The sequence below is a fragment of the Dermacentor silvarum genome, chromosome 4 (assembly GCF_013339745.2).
Source record: "Dermacentor silvarum isolate Dsil-2018 chromosome 4, BIME_Dsil_1.4, whole genome shotgun sequence".
Lineage (NCBI taxonomy): Eukaryota > Metazoa > Arthropoda > Arachnida > Ixodida > Ixodidae > Dermacentor > Dermacentor silvarum.
In genome coordinates, this window is record NC_051157.2 from 122,807,858 (window position 1) to 122,820,032 (window position 12,175).

Sequence of the window (12,175 nt, forward strand, 5' to 3'; positions counted from 1 at the left end):
TTTAAGAGAAGCACTATAAGCCGTGAATGTTAAGGTTATCGTTGTTGTTTTATTAGAAAGAGATCAGATAGCCCTGCGAGCAACTCTTACGGCAAAGAAGCAAACAAAAAAAAAGTGAAAAAGAAAGAGAAAATGTCTTCGGGACCCACAGAAAAACATCGAAAGTATCTCTCTGCCCTTTCCAGTGGAAAATAAGTTGAATTGTACAGTTTAACGTGCCAAAAGTGTCACAGTGGAATATGCAAGAAGCCGTTGTAGTAGGCTCCGGAACTTGGGTTTCTTTTAACATACGCCTAAATTTTCAGTTGAGCAGTTTTTCTGTTTTTACACTTTTACACCTTTCACGGCAGGTACACTTTTACACATTTAACGGCAGGTACACCTTTACACTCAGGTGAACTACTTAAAAGCACCCTTTTACATCTTCTGCGGTGTCGCACGCCTGACAAGTATAGTATTTTTAAGTATACCAAATCGTGTCGTGTCTTCACTAAGACACCGCCATATACACCGCCCGTCCAGAGTGCAACGTGAAACGCACAGCAACCGTATTTGCATTCCTGCCCCCCTTTACCCCTTCCCCTTCTTCACCACCGCTCTGAATTGCGGGCTAAATCGTTCCGAATACAATCAAAGCCATTAAAACCGAGTACTTTGAATTAACGGCTCCATCGAACGGTGAAAATATTTTGGAGGAAATTTATTATAACACGGGCGTTGGTCGCTTTTCATAGAAATTCCTCGAGTCGATGCAATCAGTTTGCGTCTTCATTACTTCGGCAGCGCGGGTCCTGCTCGTTGTATCGAGCACTGGCTGACTGCGCAAGGCAGTTCAACATCCAGCGGACGGTCTAAGCACGTGGTGTTGAGTCTCTTAACACCTGATGCCGTAAAATCCTTGGTAATGAGATGAGAGCACCTGCATATACAGGAAGTAGCAAGTTTCATGAGCTCACGTAGCCTTCGCCGATATGCGTCCCACTGCTGTGTGCTAGAGCCTGTACGGAACTGACGTACGTACTAGCGCGTCAGCTGCATAAGCTCACCATTCGCCTTTGCATCGCGCAGCGTGGTATATATGGCGTCTTCTGCGCAAGCGTAGACATGCAGTGACTCGCGTGTGCATTTGCATTTGAATCGACACACCGAATCGGTCAGTCTGTGGGCTGTGCCAAGTGGTTGAATTTGTAGACCACGTAAAATGGACGATTGCCCCGAATACATACAAGGTATTTCCAGGTTTGCTGCTCTCTTGCCCATATCGACAACCACTTGTTGTCAGAGGACCTTGTATCGATCCCTTCGTGGGACTGTGTATCTAGCATTACTCTATTCATGCCTCGGTTGATCTCAGAAACAAATGTGCGTCTAAACTGCCTTCCCTTCTCGAACTTTCTGTGTACCGGAGATACCTGGCATAAAACGACGTGCGAGAACTCCCACTAATTAACGCTTACGGGACTTTGCGAATCGGTCGTTTTCAACAGAACTTTGTATTATGAATGAAACAGTTCGCAATCATTATGCACTTGGGCAGAAAGATACTGCCTTGCTGTGTTCAGAAGACTACGATTGCTTGTAAACTTAAAAAGATAGCGCGCAGTAAACAAAGCCGCAAGAACGTCTCAGTCGATAAGCACGAAGACCAGACAAATCCATGTACTAGACATCATTCCTATGCCAGCTGGATGATCGCAGGAGCAGAGTTCACCCAAGTTGTCTTTAATTAAGCTCTATGGTTAATACGACACTCTACGTCTGCCATCTTGGTCGAGGGTGTTGATGGCTTCCACGGATAGAGTTCAGATGCTCACAAACCTGTGAGGCAGTTTCGGGCGCCTGCGTCTAAATCACTTTCGCTTTTCTCCAGTGTTATCTTTCTCCCTATACAGATGCCTGAACACAACAATCAATCATGAATCAATCAATCAGCCTACCAATCATTCAACCAATAATATGGCTCCCAGTGCCGAAGTGCGGAATGGTGACTCCTCCTCTCTGTCAATGGTCAGTGTCGCTCGGTATAGAAGGTTGTTTTTCTTATTAAAAAGAAATATGGATAACTTGCATCGCGTCTTGCGCAGTAGTTACGATATATACTGCGGGATTCACTCAAATACAGCATGCGTATTACAACCGGATGCCACTTTCGTGCTTCCTGCGGACAGTTCGTTAGGTTAATTTGTGTTAGGTGAGAATCGTTATGAAGAGGGTTTTGGATGCGCCAGTCAGAAAGGAACGCAAAAGAAAAGACTGTCAGCCCTTCCACTGGGGTGGAGATGGAAGACCAGCGAAGCTTTACTATGGTGGGAATTATGTATTTCCAATTATAGCTATTAAGATGTGATGGGGTAATTGGTTATTTGAACTATTAAAGAATGAGAACTATATACGATCCGGTGTTTTTTTTTTCCTTTTTTTAGTGACCACAGGGACCATGGCCTTATGGTCACTACGGTACACCGCCATAGGGGGGGTACGGCAAAGGTTGGCACGTTCTGCATAAAAACGTCACCAACGCCGCGCGCGTTCGGTGCGAACGCGGGCAAAACGCCGCCGCCGTCTACAACAGTTCTGCGCGTTGTTAGTGTGACCGCACACAACCGCGGTCAAAACGCTGACGTGAGCAAGCGCGCCAGCAGCAGCGAGCGAAGGTTCATGCCGTCTATCCCTTCAACGGAAACTGAGCGGCGAAAGCATAGCGCATACAAAGGTAGGAGCCGTGTTGCAGATCGCTTTCAAGATACGGTGTGCGCGACCGCCCGGCGCCGCGCAAAATACAAGTTGCTCGCAGAGCAGAAACCGCAACCCCTCCCTCCCGCGCTGCCTTCCCGCTTTCCTATTTTCGCGTGGGAGATTGAGTCGCCAGTTCCCTTTGCGCCCAGTCGCAAGATACGCATTTGGTGCCGCAGCTAAACGTCGCCTCCCCTCCCTCCCGTCCCCCACGGCTCTTTGTGCGATGGAAGAAGTGGCGTTTGCTCTCCGCTGGCGTTTGCTCTCCACAGCATGCGGCCAATGAGAGCTTTTTTCGACATCCGGACGACTCCGCACGACATCCGGAGACTGAGCCCTTAACAGCTTAGCTGTAAAATGTCAGAGGTGATTTAGCGGTAGATGCTAGAGAAGTGCCACAGCAATACGTCACACCTCTTTGAGGTGTCGGATCCATAACTTAAACTGCATTCACCACATTACAAAGTGTTCGGGAGCTCACTCGGGACACGGTCTGCCTCTTCGAATAGCGAAGTGCAACTCACGGTGGTCCAATGTAGACTGCCATAGTGGCATTATATATATATCATCAGCCTATTTTTATGTTCACTGCAGGACGAAGGCCTCTCCCTGCGATCTCCAATTACCGCTGTCTTGCGCTAGCTGATTACAACTTGCGCCTGCAAATTTTTTAACTTCATCACCCCACCTAGTTTTCTGCTGTCCTCGACTGCGCTTCCCTTCTCTTGGTATCCAGCTAATTATCCACCGGTTGTCCATCCTACGCATTGCGTGGCCTGCCCAGGTGCATCTTTTTCTCTTAATGTCAACTAGGATATCGGCTATCCCCGTTTGCTCTCTGATCCACACTGCTGTCTTTCTGTCTCTTAACGTCATGCCTAACATTTTTCGTTCCATCGCTCTTTGTGCGGTACTTAACTTGTTCTCGAGCTTCTTTTTTAACCTCCAAGTTTCTTCCCCATATTTTAGCACCGGTAGAATGCAATGATTGTACACTTTTCTTTTCAGTGACAGTGGTAAGCTCCCAGTCAGCATTTGACAATGCCTGCCGTATGCACTTCAACCAAATTTTATTCTGTAAATTTCCTTCTCATGATCAGGGTCCCCTGTAAGTAGCTGACCTAGATAAACGTACTCCTTTACAGACTCTAGAGGCTGACTGGCGATGCCGAATTCTTGTTCCCTTGCCAGGCTATTGAACATTACCTTTGTCTTCTGCATATTAACCTTCAACGCCACTTTTACACTTTCTCGGTTAAGGTCCTCAATCATTTGTTGTAATTCGTCTCCATTGTTGCAGAATAGCATAATGTCATCTGCAAACCGAAGGTTGCTGAGGTATTCGCCGTTGATCCTTGCTCCTAAGCCTTCCCAGTCTAAGAGCTTGAATGCTTCTAAGCATGCAGTGAATAACATTGAAGAGATTGTGTCTCCTTGCCTGGCCGCTTTCTTGATATATATACATACACGCTCAGTTAAGCTCCTCCCTCCACCTCTACCATGTGACCGTGAACCCATACTTTGCGCACACACACTTTTTTTCCCACTTTGAAACTCCTAATCCTACCGCAATAAAAAAAAAGAAAAAGAAAGCTCCTACACCATGGAACAGGCAGCCCTGGGACACATGCAGTGCGCTCCATGCACTGCAAGACACATTGCACAACGAACGCAATTTTCTGGTTGTCCTGCGGCGCTCTGGCACCAATTCGCGCGTAGTGTTGCCAAACGTGGCGCGTCCGTTGATAACGATGATAGCGGCGCTTGCCGGCCACTCAAGAATTGGGAATGAAGCCGCACGGAAGTCCACCGCGGGTCCTTGCACAACTCGGCGCCACGGCGCAGACCAGCCTGTGGTCACGTTCACACTCACAGCCGCGGCAATTTCTAAGGGCACCGGTAATAGGCCGAAAACAGCGCATTCACGAGCACCTCTGCCTTCCCATCGTGCAAAGAACTGTCGAAGCGTGTGAGGAACTCTTGAAAAGGTGACTGGACACATACAGCACTTGTGCACTATGGATCGCGATCTAGTTCGCCTTACAGGAATAGTGACATAACATTTTCGATTTGTCTTCTTCTTTTCTATATCTTTTTCTGTGGGAGGGGGGGGGGGGGGGGGGACGACGTGGTAAATCAAGTTTCGTACTCTCAAAGCCATAGAAAATAATGCTAGTAGTGTCGGAGCGCCTCCTCATAATTTACTATGACGCTTGTTTTTACGATCCAATGCATGAAGTCACAAAGATTTTGCGTTCGTAAGTATTCTTCACCATAGGCTAGCTCCCTTCGCTAATAATATGTCCATCCTCAGGATTGGCTAAAATTTGCGTATTTACAAAAATCTCTAACGCTAGAATTGTTCGTCAGATCTGACTTCTAAAACAGCCTAGATGTTTAAAAAAAATGCGGGCCCAGTGCCGAATCCACCCAACTTTCTTTCGTAAGTGATCTTTACCCTTGACCGGCCAGCCGCCTTTACTAATAATATATCTAACATCCGAATTTCTTGAAATCTTTTCTTACAAAGAATTCCATAGCGTAAGAGCTTTTTTTGTGTGTTAGCACGGGCCCAGTTCCGGAGGTGGCTGCGTCAGGACGCGTCAGGACACACCGGCTCACTTAATTCCTTTCTGCGATCGCTGCGGCGCGGCTGCCACGCCACACGCGAGTGCAGCCTAAAGACACGCGCTTATTATTATAATTTTTAACAGCGAAGCTGTTTAAGCTCTTGGTTAGGTCACGTAGTGCGAACAAAAAACTGCGCCTTGCGATGACGTAAACGCGCGTTGCCTAGCAACTACCTCGCGGAGCGGCGTGTGCTTCGCCTCCGCTCCGTGCCGTGCACATGTTGCCTTGACATGGGGCGTTGAGAGGGAAGGAGAGCATGCTCGCGGCGCGTGCTATGCTCGGGATAGAGAAAGAGAAAATGAGAGCGAGAGACAGAGAGAAAGAAATTGTAGCAGCACCAACGAGGCAACGCGCAGAGCTGCTGCCGGCACCGTTCGCGGTTCCCCGTTTCCCCGCGTTCGCGCCCAACGCGCGCGGTGTCCGTGACTGCAGCAGGCGCCTCTGGCGGCGGCTCGGCAGGTTTGGACCAGCCACGCCCCGGAAACGGACGATGCGCAGCTTGGCCGTGACGTCACCGGGGAGACAAAGCTTGGAACCGCCGCGACGGCGGCAGAACTCTCGTTGACTCTGTGGCTAGTACATCTACCCTTGACATGGGACGACCAAAGATCCGGACACCCGAAGAAGAAGCCGCTCATCTTGAAACGCGTCACGCGGCCAAACGAGAAGCCGCGGGTCGGCGGCGAGTCGATTCGGAATACCGTGCCTAGCAGCACTTAGCATTTCCTAGCAAAACTTAGCCAAGCCTAGTAAAACCTGGAAGAAAAGATAGGTGGATGACCAGCTCCGGTGTTTACTCCAGCCTTGCACCACTAATGCAAGCTGCCCACATTTTTTTTTATGAGGAACTTCGTCATACCCATATATAGGATTATTTCTTCACGGTGTCAGCAAGCTCTGCTTTGTGTCATGACGTCACAATAATGCCGGTGACCCTCAGGTCTGGCCTTTCGAGTCCGTCTTACTGTCAAATTAAAATTGAAGCGTGTACCAAGCTTCACTACCTTTCAAAGTGTCACATTTTTTACGTGTGATAAAGGTGGCGTAGCATTTCTACAAATGTTAGGGAGCCTACATGCAAGCGCGTTCCATTAAGCGTCATAAGCTTTTACATTGGCGTGAAACCCCTTAAAAAGAGTGTCGAAGGGGGTCACTTACAAAACCGCATGTAACGAAAACTTGTTAATAGCATTATCGCTTATATCCCTACAACCGTACTGTCCATGCGCCTTACATTGTTGTCCTTGTATATAGAGGAAAGAAGACATCACTCGATCACGCATGTTTCGTGCGTGCATATATGGCGCCGTAGTTGCGTCACGCATGACGCAATCGGCGCTAAATTTATCCTATCGCGCGGCGTTCAGCGAGGCATATAGCTCGGCAGTACGTTTGCCCATTCGAGCAGGAATGGTCGCGTTTGAGAGAGCTTACTACGCCGTAGTTGGCATAATTCATCGAGCTCACACTGGTGCTCATCGGAAGTTATAAGGCCTGCAAGTGTGGAGTTATTGCAGAAATTTCATTCTTGCTTGGCTTCGGGCCCACCTGCGTTCGACACGTACGCGTCAGAATTTACGTGAATGGACTCGGGCAGCAAGACAAAGGGGTAGCCTACCCCTTCGTCCTCGGCAGAACGCGTCCTTCTCCACACAGTGAGCGCGAGATCAGGAGACTGAGGCAAACGCGGGAGTCCCGACCATCTATACGGGTGCAACGGGCTCGATCGAGCTGCGCAGGGATATAGAGTTACTGTATAGGCTCCCTTTAGGGATCTCCCTAAAAGGGAGCCTACGCAGTGACTCTACCGCAGGGCAGTCTGGGGCGACACCAGTCGGAGGTTCATTTCATTGCCCTTATGCCCGAACACCCTCTGGAAAACAAACGAGCCTGTTACGAATAGGGAGCGAGCACGATAGGAAAATTAGACCGTAACACTTCCAACTATAGCTGCACCATAAGCTAAGCATGCAAGCTTTCTAATGCGCGTCTAAATACAACTTCTGCTATTTGGTGACGTCATTTCTGCACCCTGGTGCCCATACGCTGTCTGAAGCAAGCACAATATGTTTCACGCACCCCCTGCGGCTGCGGCCCCGATACAGCCTACCCAATTTTCTTTTTTTTTATGCCAAAGCATTATATGTCCCATGAGCCAGAAAAGCCGGTGTTGTCCACAACGAATGGTACCAAAAGTCAGTGTGACGTCATCAGAGTCTTGCATGACGTCAGCAATAATACAGTAGATAATAAATGGTATAACAACCTCAATTAGTCGTCAATAGGAGTAATTATTGTGAATTAATGTGAGTTAAGGGGAATTATAGTGAAGTAAAGTGAATTAAATTTAGACCAAGTTAGAGTAAAGTGACACAAGGTGCAGTAAAGTGGATTAAGGTCGACTAAAGTGGATTAAGGTCAGTTAAGGTTGGGACAAATTAGGGCAAGGTGGATTAAGGTGTATTAAGTTTGGTACAAACTAGAAAAGGGTGGTTTAGGGTAGAATTAAGTGGGTTAAGACGGATTAAGGTTGGTACAGATTAGAGCAAGGCGGATTAAGGTTGAATTCTGAAGGACACGTGACGATGTATGACGTCACGTATCATGGACGTACGTAACCAATCAATTATAGAAGTCGAAATGCTTTCGTATTCAAATCACGTAACGATACTTAAGGGCCTGTCAATTTTTCAACAATACTGAGTGCCTTTATTATTCCTTTTTTTTGAACGCATAACTTTACATGTATCTCCGTGTGTTGTGGGTGTAAATTTGCAGTTGCCGCAGCAGGTATCGTAGCGGGTAGCAGCAGGTATCGCATGTTCGGTCGCAGAAAAAAAAAAACGTGACAGTCGCAACGTTCGTTCTCCGAACCATCGGCAGAATACGGTAAATGTGCCAATTGAAAAATCTCTGTGTGGCGAGAATGTGTGAAGTGTCATATAGCTATAGCCTTTCGGGGCACCAATCGGGTATTGTTTTATTGCTTGTTTTATTAGAGGACAAACAACAACGTTTCTGAATAAATATTAGAACGCGATGTGCAGTCGCTTTGCCTGACCTACGTTTACACATCGCGAGCCATGAGAACAATGAAATATTCCTACGTCAAATATGCGATTATAACCATGATTGACGCATCGTTAATCGGATCCTATGCCAAGCCGGATACTTATTTGATTTTCCGATAGACCGATGATGGAAAGTCCCTAGATGATTACTTCGGATGGGGCTTCTTCTGTAGGTTCCCATCATAAATTTCACAAAAAGTTTAGTTTTTGTGACACGCCAATGTGATAGCAACATAGAACTTGAACCTATAGTATGCCTCTGACATTTCTGGCTTTCCTTTGGATCTTTGATTCATTACTCGTAACCACGCAGTTTAAGCACAATGGTTATCGTTGAAACTCTAACATGTTCACCTACTTACTTCAAGTGGCTTCCCTGAACTTTACGGCGAACAGCAACGAAATTTCACTCTGGCTAAATTTGTTATGAGTGATTAATATATAATATACCGCTAAATCAATCTTGGGAAAGCCGCACGGCTGCTAATGGCAAACTTTTCTTGTTCGCCGCCGTTAAACAGCACATAAGCAGACGACGCATGCACCTGGTGGTTGTCGCCTAGGACGTTCGTCCCAGCACGTCGCCTTTGGGATTTTTTCAGCGCAACGCGGGCCGCCGGGAGTGCCCCCGTATCTCGGAGGTCATACCGAGGAGCCGCGCGCTCTAGGCCATGCGTCACTTCCGGCCAGTGTTAATGGGGGTGTTTTTTTTTTTTCATTTTTTTTTTTCATTTGCGGTGTTAAAAACGGCTACGCTTGTGAGTTTTTCACGGCGCTTCCATTGGTATTTCAAACGGCAAATGTTGCACGGGGGGCTTCTTTATATCCGCGCTGTCCTTAACTGGGCCTTTTTACGTGGTCCAACATTGCACTGCAGTTGGCCTTTTGAACAGTTTTACGATCTTGTTCGGGCTCGTTTACATTCCGTTGACATCCTGCTTCGCTAGTTGAACTGCGAGCTGGTGAAAGCGCGGCGACCGGGCGTTGTCACTGCTCCATTAGGGAAGCGCACCATCTGCCAGGTGCCGTCCACCGCGAGAAATAAAACGGTATACGGGTAAAAGTGGAGCAGGCAAGGCTGCTACTTCGTGACGCTTCTTGCAGTCGCATTTGGGAGAAGGAAAACGAGCAGGACAACCATAGTTCAGCTTTCGCGCTCGCCTACCTTCCTAACGCACTGCTTAAATCCCTGCGCGTGGCAGTTTCTCGGTGTTGTTTAACTGTGCTTGGTATAAGAGTCCCTTAGAACGCTCGCAAGTTAACAGGGCATTACCTAGGTCCGCTGTACAATTACTCGTTGCTGACGACCGCAGAGGAATATACATTGTACGCATTACACGCACTACATTGCATTGCGTCGAGCTTGTAGAGGCAGCGGCGTATGCCAAGGCAGCTTGCCGTCGATGCCTGCAACTCGCCGCCGTCTCTGCGAGAAAACGCCTCCATCAGTCGAAACTCACTGACAGCGCGAAGCTGTCGCGTGCTCATCGCGACGAGAAAAGCCAGCGGGCAGCTCCTCGGCGGAACGGAGTGCTCGGGAAAGCCAAAGCTCGTCGCGCGAGACGCAGCGATCCACGAAGCCGTGTCGGCCGGGCTATATTTAAAAAAAAACGCCGGGACTGCCGGCGAAGGCCGCCACGGCCGCGCTAGAGCGCAGGGCACAGCAGCGGCGGCGTCCGGGTCACGTGCGTGCCTGACGTCAAGTTTGCTCTGCAGCCAATGAGCGCGGGGCGGCTCGCGATGACGCAGCCGGCCGGTCTCCTCGCCCGGCCGTCCCGTTCCGTGGCTACCGGCTCGCCGTAGCAGACAACACACGGCAACGCTGCAGACGACAGCAGCGCAACGGCGGCCGCTGTCCCGGCCGCTTCTTGTTACGTTGATTATTTTTTGTTGCCCCTACCGCCGTGGTCATAGTTTCAGGCGGTGTCGCGTCTGTCACGCTGTCGAGTGCGGCACCCCCGGACGGTCTCCTACGGTCACTTTGCGTCGAGACGGCGCCGTGGTTTCTTCGTCGTCGTGCTTCGGCCGCAGCGGTGCTGCGCACGTGCGTGCGTTTTCCTCGGTCTACTCCGCGGGGAATAACGACCCCGGCACATGGCGAACGGTGGTGTGCATTGATCCGCACTTCTCTGGTGGCTTCGCGCGAGGATTTTGTAGCCACGGGTCGAGGATACCGGAGCCCACGAACTGGCCACCATTGAGGGCGCCGACGTGCAAGACTCTGGGAGCGACCTCCCGTCGTTCCAGACGTTCAGGTGAGCTCGCGTGGCCCGCCATCATCGCGGCCCGAATGGCCGTGTCCTCCGGCGCTGTCTCTGCTTTTCCTTTTTTTTTAAGTTTGATATTCAAGAGGGGTGGGGGAGGATGGGCGTATGTCTATACGTGTTGAGTCTGCTTTTTTGCTTTCCACGAACAAGCTTCTTTTTTAACTTAGGGTTGTGAATATGTTTACATGCTATGCTCATCGTACACAACCCTGAAGCGCGATGGGTTCCTGCCCCCTCCCAACAAATACCCAAGAAAAAAATATATATGCACAGTATGCGTCTAAATGAATGCACACGCCATGTCAAATGATATCGCAGCTAATACCAGCTATTACTGCTTTTAATGTTTGTCAGAGAATGAATGCTATATAGCTTCGCAGGAATCTCTTTAAAAAAAGTCAAGTTTGCGGCCTTACGTCCGCCACCTCACCAGTTTAACTTTGCTGCAATGGTTCGTCTTGTCCGTGACTCTTAGCGTGGTTATCGCGTTGACATCCATGTGTGATATCGCGTCTTTACTTGGTGACAATCGTGCACGAGTGATGGCGACGTCAATCTTGCAGCGAGCGACTCTCAAACGCTCACAAGAACTTAGTGTCTGCACTCACAGGTTTAGGAGGTGCCTTTTTTCAGCGCTTCGGTTATAGGGCTCACAAATTCCAGCGGCTAATTTTGTAATTACTGACGCTCCGTAACCTCTTTCTTTAATCTTATAAGGTTCCGTCGAGGCGGGCACACACATAGAGTTACATCGTTACTGAAGCGTCGTATTGAAACGCCACGCTTTTATGATAGTATGCCCTCACATGCCCATCAGTTTACCACCCCGCTGGATATACAGGCACAGCCACCATCAGACATAACCCGAACAACGAAGACATATTTATATAGACCTAACTATAACGAATAAACGCTCTCAGAAGCAAACAACAAATGGCTTCGAAGGAAGACAGACTGCGCCAGCACCTTCAAAACGCGCCAACCTGAAATCAGCACCCTCCGCAAGAGTTACTAAAAGGCGCTTAAAAGGGGTGTTTTTGCTAAGTATGACGGCGACTATAGGTGCAGGCACGACAGAGTGCATAACACAGCAAACACCAAATGGCGAAGCATCAAGTCCACGATTGGGACCTCAACGCGTGTCCGCGCGCAAACGTCGTCTCTCGTGGAATCAACGAGGGCGCCATCGCACGTTCACGGAGAGCGAGGCACGCTGAAATCCGAAACGTCGTCGCTGGGGGCGCGGTCGCCCCTCGCGCTCGAAACATGCCGCCTATGAGCGCAGACGACTCGCAGGAGCCGACACTGTATCGCAACTTTTCTTGGAAAATTCGTTGATTGGGTCGTACCGATATTCGCTTTCCCACTGCCTATACATCAGTTGTGTTCCAGAGAACACTGCATGCCTAACTCAATCCAGGCAATTAAATGAAACATCCGCAATACGACAGGCCATTTTATGCTTAGGCACAA

At 49.0% G+C, this 12,175-nt stretch overlaps 1 protein-coding gene across 2 annotated transcripts in view; it reads left to right on the forward strand.

Moving 5' to 3' along the window:
- LOC119450610 (ETS homologous factor) overlaps positions 1-12,175 on the forward strand; it is a 450,939-nt gene that overhangs the window by 299,171 nt on the left and 139,593 nt on the right. The window contains exon 1 of one of the 2 annotated variants that reach the window (XM_049666023.1): positions 10,236-10,690. The exons of the other annotated variant lie outside the window; for it this stretch is intronic. The gene's annotated coding sequence lies outside the window, so the exon portion shown is untranslated. Of the gene's footprint in view, positions 1-10,235; positions 10,691-12,175 lie in introns of those variants that run through there. 2 annotated transcript variants of the gene reach the window in all.